The sequence below is a fragment of the Dromiciops gliroides genome, chromosome 1, assembly GCF_019393635.1.
Source record: "Dromiciops gliroides isolate mDroGli1 chromosome 1, mDroGli1.pri, whole genome shotgun sequence".
Taxonomy (NCBI): Eukaryota; Metazoa; Chordata; class Mammalia; order Microbiotheria; family Microbiotheriidae; genus Dromiciops; species Dromiciops gliroides.
Window position 1 is genome coordinate 32145232 of NC_057861.1, and position 8091 is coordinate 32153322.

Here is an 8091-nt window from a genome sequence, read left to right on the forward strand (position 1 = left end):
CCATCCGTTCCCAGCCTCCAGCCCCCAGCCCCACACTGGAATGGAAACCCACGGGCGGTGGTGACGTCAGAGAGAGGATTCCCACCCACAAGGTTACTGGAATGGAAATCCGTGGTCTGCAGTGGGAGAGCAGGATCCCATCCCCCCACTACCATACTAGAGGCATTGGAATTGGAGCACATGGGCCGTGGTGACGTCAGAGGAAGAGAGGAATTCCTACCTCCAGGATCATTGGAATGGAAGCCCCGTGGTCTATAGTGACGTCGAAGAGAGAAGAGGATTCCCCATCCATCTTCTCACCCAAACTAGAAGCATTGGACCGGAAGCCCAGGGTCTGTTGCACCACCATAACCATCACCATCACCATATCCAGACATTGGAATGGGAGTCCGTGCGCCGTGGTGACGTCAGAGGGGGCCCAATGGTCTCTGCTGACGTCAGAGGGGAGTCACATTCATAGGCTCATATATTTAGAGCTGAAAGGGACCATAGAAATCATGGAGTTGGGGGCAGCTACGCCGCGCAATGGATAGAGATCGGACCTGAGTTCAAATCCAGCCTCAGATGCTTGACATTTACTAGCCGGGTGACCCTGGGCAAGACACTTAACCCCAATTGCCTCACCAAAAAAAAAAGAAAGAAAGAAATCTTGGAGTTCAACTTCCTTCTTTTGGCATATAAAGCCCAGGTAGATGTAAGTGATTTGTCCAAGGGCTTGAGGCAGAATTTGAATCCAGGTCCTGTGCTCTTTCTCCCATACCATGCAACCTCTAGGGATATTGAGATAGCGCTGTAGTCATGACATGGGCAGCGCCATATAGCCCCATCCCAAGGCATGGGAGTGGGGTGAAAATGAGCTGTATAGTAACATCAGAAGAGAAACTGGATTTCCTCCCACTAGGGCCAATGGACTCTGAGGAAGAGACGGGAAGAGGGATTTCTGCCCTCCTCCTGTTGGTGTTTTGAACACCGGGGACCAGTTTGTTCCTCAAGGTTGCTATGACAAAGGGAATTTTTGGATTATCTCCTAGGCAGGCCAGGAAGGTGTCCTGCCCATCAAGAGAAGAAAAGATTGTTGATTTCGGGCTGGAAGGCACGTCACACACCAGCCAATCCAGCCCCCTTTATTTCACAGATTAGCTAAAACCCAGGGGCAAAAGTGACAAGCAAAAGCCGAAACCTCAAACCGTAGCTTTTCTGTGGAAGCTCTAGCCAGGACCAGTTGGATTTTTAAATTAAGTACCCGGCCTGGGCTAAGCACTGCAAAGTCCCAATTTATCCGACCAAGATCTTGTCAGTCCCTGGCATGTTGGCTCCGCCGTAAGCCAGTGAGCTCCTAGAGGAACAGCACTAATTTTGCTCCCTCGAGGAGCTTACATTCTAAGAGGGGAGAATACCCCCCCATACCTCATCCGGAAGTGGCCTCCGGGGAGGGGATCTTCGGTCTGGGGAGTCCCAGAGATGCTTAGATACAGTTAGCATGCCCTTTCCTGAAGCTATGATACCTGTTGATTTGGGTACTGTGCCCATAGCAAGAAGGCACCACCCTACTCTCGGAAGCCTTCCAGAATCCTCCTCCCACTCCTTGATTGGCTTCTTACTCACCTCAGATGTTCCTAGAGCACTTTGCTTGGATTTCTTTCCTTTGCTCCCATCACACCCTACCTTGTGCAATTTATATTCCTCTGATAGAACGAGAGCCAGGACCCTTTCTTTGCCTTTTACTTTGTATTCCCATAGTAGATGCTTGATAAATATTTGTTGAATGAATGAACCATAGCTTTGTGATATGATTTCAAAATGGACATTGAGATAAAATGAGACACCCAGGGACCGGGACAAAAGGTTGGGAGCAGGAGAACCCAGGGTTAGCATCTCTACTCCATCAACTAGCCTCTGTGATTACGGACAGGTCATTAATTTCTATGAACCTCAGTTTCTTTATCTGTAAAATAATGGCAAGGCTACCTCCTAGGTAAAGAAAGTACTTTGTAAACTTTGGGGAGCTCTAGATGTGTGAGTTGTTATCAAAATGCAGTGGAAAGTTTCAAAGAGAAAAGTCACCACCCGCTGAGTGCAGTGGGAAGGTGTCCAGAGACCTCTTCCAGGAGAAATATCTCATCTGTAAGTTACTGGTGCTGAAATAAATCGACTACAATGAAGAAATTATAGAGGTTAAAAACCTACTTCTTGTTGAAGGGTTTTCATGCTTAATCACAGGTTCAGCATTCATAAAAATAAACCTAAACCCAGATTGAAGTTTCTGATAATCTTTTATAGAGAAAAGTAAGTCAGAGAAATAAATTCTTTTACATATTTCAATCTCATACATTGTTTTGGCCATGAAAGTTAAAAAGTGTGATTTGTGATCCCATGCTTCTTTCAATGTCACGAAAGTTGAAATTACTTTTGTTAAAACAGGATCATGATCTCATTCATCCCCTAAGGAAACAAACCGAGTTAAACAAACTATTGAGGTTAAACTAAGTCAGATTATAGATTAAACTACATTTTCTTGGGATTTTTTTGTTTTTTTTTATTTTTTTTGTGGGGCAATGAGGGTTAAGTGACTTGCCCTGGGTCATACAGCTAGTAAGTGTCAAGTGTCTGAGGTCAAATTTGAACTCAGGTCCTCCTGAATCCAGGGCCAGTGCTTTATCCACTGAGTCAGCTAACTGCCCCCAATTAAACTACATTTTGAGAGGTCACAATGAGCTGATTGAGAGGGGAGATTTATATGCCTATAGAGTCAGAATAACTAAATCATCTTGGGAAACTCAAACTCTCTTTTGGCTTCTTATCTAAGGAATGTCAAAAAATCTTCCCTTAATTCTATCATTTCATAAGTCAGATTTTAGCCAAGCAAGGTTAATATTAACAGGAAACAGCCAAATATCTATGAGAAATACCATAATAAAATGTAATCATGAAAATTGAAAGATTTTCATTACAGATGCTAGATTGGATTCTAGAGAATAGAGGAACCAGGGCTCTTAGACAGCATCTAGCCCAACCCTCCCAGAGGCCCAGAGATGGTGATTTGTCCAAGGTCACTGGGAAAGGAGGAAGGTCAGAGCCATGGTAGAGATCCAGGGACTTGAAAGAAGAGGAAGATTTTAACAGATGGAAAAGGGGAAAGTCTGCTCTAGTCACCAATAAGGTTTTTACCTTTCATTCTTTTTACTTTTCTTCTTTTTTCTTTCTGTCTTTTTTTTTTTTTTTGCAATTGATGTGAAGGGATTTGGCTAGGGTCACACAGCTTGTGTCTGAAGTTGGATTTGAACTCAGATCCTCCTGGCACTCTATCCACTGTGCCACCTACCTGCCCCAACCTTTCATTCTTATCTAATTGTATTCTGGAGCCCCATCTCCCCAACTAGACCGTAAACTCCTTGAGGTCAGGGACCAGAAGCATCAAGGACCCAGCCCATGCTTGGTGCTCAGTTAATAATACATGTTGATAAGAAATGACAAGCAGAATGACTTCAGACAGGCCTGGAAAGAGATGTATGAAATGATGTATTGTGAAGTGAGCAGAACCAAGAGAACATTGTACACAGAGACAGCAATATTGTTTGATGAAGAACTGTGAATGACTTGACTATTCACAATACAATGATCCAAGATAATCCCAAAAGACTAATGATGAAACATACTATCCACCTCCAAAGAAAGAACTGATATTGATGGAACAGACTGAAGCATGCTTTTTTCACTTTTTTTTTGGTTTTTTCCTTTTAATCAAGTTTCCTTGTACAAAATGACAACTATGGTAATGTTTTGCATAATCATACATGTATGACAAATATCTGATTGGGAGGGGAGGGAAGGGAATAAGGATAAAAATTGGAACCCAAGACTATAAATAAAATAAAATCAGGAAAAAACCACACCACATGTTGATTGTGGGGTCCCATGGAGAGATGCTTCCTCTCATTCACCATCAGAGGCAGGGTAGTGTAATGGATAGATCACTGGATTTGGCATCAGGGAAGCATGGGTTCAAATACTGGCTCAGATACTTTACTAGCTTCATGACCCCTCTTTAACCCTCAGTTTCCTTATCTGTAAAATGAGGACAACAATAGCACCTACTTTGAAGGATTGTTATGTGTAAAGAATTATGTTGGGGCAGCTAGGTGGTTCAGTGGATAGAGTACCAGCCCTGGATTCAGGAGGACCTGAGTTCAAATCTGACCTCAGACACTTGACACTTGCTAGCTGTGTGATCCTGGGCAAGTCACTTAACCCTCATTGCCTCGCAAAAATTTTTTTTAAAAAAAGAATTGGGGCAGCTAGGTGGCGCAGGGGCAGCTAGGTGGCGCAGTGGATAGAGCACCGGCCCTGGAGTCAGGAGTACCTGGGTTCAAATCTGGCCTCAGACACTTAACACTTACTGGCTGTGTGACCCTGGGCAAGTCACTTAACCCCAATTGCCTCATCAAAAACAAAAACCAAAAAACAACAACAACAACAAAAAAAAGAATTATGTAAATGTAAGCTATTTATTATTAAAAGATTGAGTTCGGGTTTCTTCTCCATGATTAGGAACGGAATGGAGCTAAACAAGTCACAGTCTTTCTTATCACCTCACTAGTAACCAACAGTACATTTTAGTTAGCTAATGTTAGAGCAGCAACCAGGGGGTCTTACCTGTCCCTCAATCCTGTGGTTTGGGTCTCACACGAACCGACAATGTGTTTTCTTTTGTGTGTGTGTGTGTCTATGTGTGTGAGGCAATTGGGGCTAAGTGACTTGCCCAAGGTCACACGGCTAATAAGTGTCAAGTGTCTGAGGCTGGATTTAAACTCAAGTCCTCCTGACTCCAGGGCCAGTGCTCTATCCACTTCATTACCTAGCTGCCCCAAGCTAGATATTATTTATTTATTTATTATTTTTATTCTGAACCTAACAAATGTGAATTAGAATGGACATTTGCCTAAGCATAGTAGGACAGAAAAAGATTGTACAAGAAACTCCAGATCCTTATTCTGTACAACTCTCTTTTTTTCCTGAAACAATGAGGGTTAAGTGACTTGCTTAGGGTCACATAGCTAGTAAATGTCAAGTGTCTGAGGCTGGATTTGAACTCAGGTTCTCCTGAATCCAGGACCATTCTTTACCCACTGTGCCACCTAGCTGCCCTCATCTTTTGTTTTTAAGTATATAAGTTCAATGTGCAGCTTTCAAAGCTGTCCAGTTTGTCTGTGCCTCTTTCTCGAAATTCCTTTTGTTCTTTTTGCTCTGTTAACAAAAAAAGATGCCTTTTCTCTTTTCACTTCCCTCTTTCCCTTCCAACCCCTTCCCCAGTGGAAAAAAAGCAGAAAGAAAAACAAAGGCTTTCTAATGAACATACACAGTCAAGCAAAACAAATTCCCTTTTTGGCCAGATCAGTATGTTTTCATAGCTCTAAGTAGGCTTGGTCATTTCCCTTGTAAATTAGATGCCTGGGAACCTAGAGGGCTGTGGGTAAATGAAGGGGATTATTCCTGAACCTCTGAGGATATTTTATCCAACTAAAAATCAAATTAGAGTCACACCTCATTGTAGACCTACCCTTGATACAATGTATCAAGTGACTTCCCACCACCTCCCAAGGTAGCCTATTCCTCATTGGGATGCCTCTTTGTTAGGAAGTTTCTCCCAACCTCTATCTTGAACCTGCCGCTTCACTATTCCCACCCATTGCTCATAGTCCTCTTCTCTGGGGCCAAGAAAAAACCATTCTCTGTGGAGTCTCAAAAAAAAAAAATCCTACAACTATTTTTCTTGGGGCTGTGGGGTTTGGTTTTGTTTTTTTGGTCTGTGTTTTCTTTTGCAACATGGCTAATATGGAAATAAGTTTTGCATGACTGCACACGCATAATCTATATTAAATTGCCTTGTCAAAGAGCGGGGAAGGGAGGAAGGGAGAGGGTTTGGAACTCAAAATTTCTTTTTAAAATGAACGTTAAAGATTGTTATTATATGTAATTAGAAAAAAATCAATTACAAAAATTTTCACTTATAAGAATAACAACAATTCTCCGAGTCCAATCCCTCTTTTACATGAGGAGCCTTCACATACCTACAGAAAATTATCATGTCCCTCTGAAGTCTTCTCCAGGTTAAATACACCGAGTTCTTTCAACCAGTTCTTGATTATAGGATAGTTGTGAGACCCCCTTACCACTGCCTCCCCTGGTTGCTCTTTTCTGGGTATTCCCCACCTTTTCAGTTTCCTTCCTAAAAACGGGACACCCAGAACTGAATTCAACATTCCCTATCCAAAGTGACCAATAGAGAATACACACAGTAGGACTTTTACCTCCCTAGCTTTAGATCCTCTCACTCTCCCGAGTCAGCCCAAGATATCATTAACTTTTTTTCGGTTACCATATCTCTTTGTCATCTTGCAGTGAGCTTGAAACCACTGAAACTATCAGTTCTTTTTTTGAGATGCTTAGCAACACCTCCCTCATCATGTACTTGTGAGGATGATTTTTTTATAACTTTAAACATTAGAATAGTGTTAGTACCCAAGTAAATGCTTAATAAATACCTTATCTGCTCATTCAAGTTCTTCTTGGATAAAACCCTATAATCTAGCCTGTCAAGTCAGCTCCCTTTGAATTCTGACTTTTTCATCCAGTATTTGCATGGCAATAGTCAGCCTATCCACCCTCTCCCAGGAATCTCTCCTAGCTTTGTGTCATTGGTGAATTTGATTAGCATTCCATTTATTCCTTTATACCAGTCATTGATTAATCATCTTAAACAGCACAGAAATACACATGGATGCCTGGGGTGTTCGACTTACTCCTTTCAAATTAACTTTGGATGGAGACAGCTAGGTGGCACAGTGGATAAAGCACCAGCCCTGCATTCAGGAGGACCTGAGTTCAAATCTGGCCTCAGACATTTGATACTCACTAGCTGTGTGACCCTGGGCAAGTCACTTAATCCTCATTGCACTGCAAAAAAAAAAAATTAACATTAGATGATAGACTATTCTTTGTGTATAACCATTCAAGCAGTTCCAAATCCACCCAACTGTACTATTGTCTAGCCTGCATTTCTACTTCTTTTTTACAAGTAAAACATGGAGAGATCTGGCCAAATGCTTTGTTAAAGTCTAAGTAAGCTATATCCATAGCATGCCCTCATTTTTTCAGTCTGTAAACACTGCCAACAAGGGAACTGAGGTCAGTCTGGCATGACTTTCTGGGTGATGTCATATTGGCTCTTTGTGGTCACTGCTTCCCTTTCTAGATGTCCACTAGATATCTTGCTAATAATATTGCAACTAAGCTTTCCAGCCAAGCCTGGGGCATTTGACTTGCAGCTAGGTATATAGAAAGAGACAAGAGTCCAAATTAGCAAAGAGAATATAAGCAGGATGTTGCATGCCTGCTTAAAGGATGAAAGGAATGGGGCTTGTGGGAGAGAAACATATGCGGTCCCAGAGACTCTTCATCAGAGACATATGTGGAGAGAAAAGTTACAAACACTTAGGGTAAGCTAGCTCTTTAACATGTCCCTGATTTTCAGTCTGCCTTCGTGCTACCATGGACTACCTTGAGTGAGATCAGACCTTCTCTCCCTTGAGTCTTGTGAAATCCAAAACTAATTCCATTTTGTTTGGTTCTTTCAATTTTGTGATTATCTTCCATTTTGGGAGCTAAGCCTTGCTTTGCTATAAATTATATGATTGTGGGGAAGATGAGATTTTGATAGGATTCTGGGAAATTGGGGAGTGGGTACTGAGCACAAAATGTTCTGTACATCATGTGATCAATCAGGATATTCTATTTTAAAAAATATTTTCCCCAATTATATGTAAAAACAATTTTTAACATTCATTTAAAATGTTTTTGAGTTATAATCTCTTCTCCCTCTCTCCCCTCCCCCCTCATTGAAAAGCCAAGCAATTTAACATAGGTTATACATGTGGAGTCATGCAAAACATATTTTCATATTAGTGATTAGTCATGTTGTGAAAGAAAACAGACTCCCCTCCCCCCCAAAAAAACCCAAACCAAGAAAAATAAAGTTTAAAAAAACCTTTGCTTTGATCTGCATTCAGATTCTATCAGTTCTTTCTCTGGAGG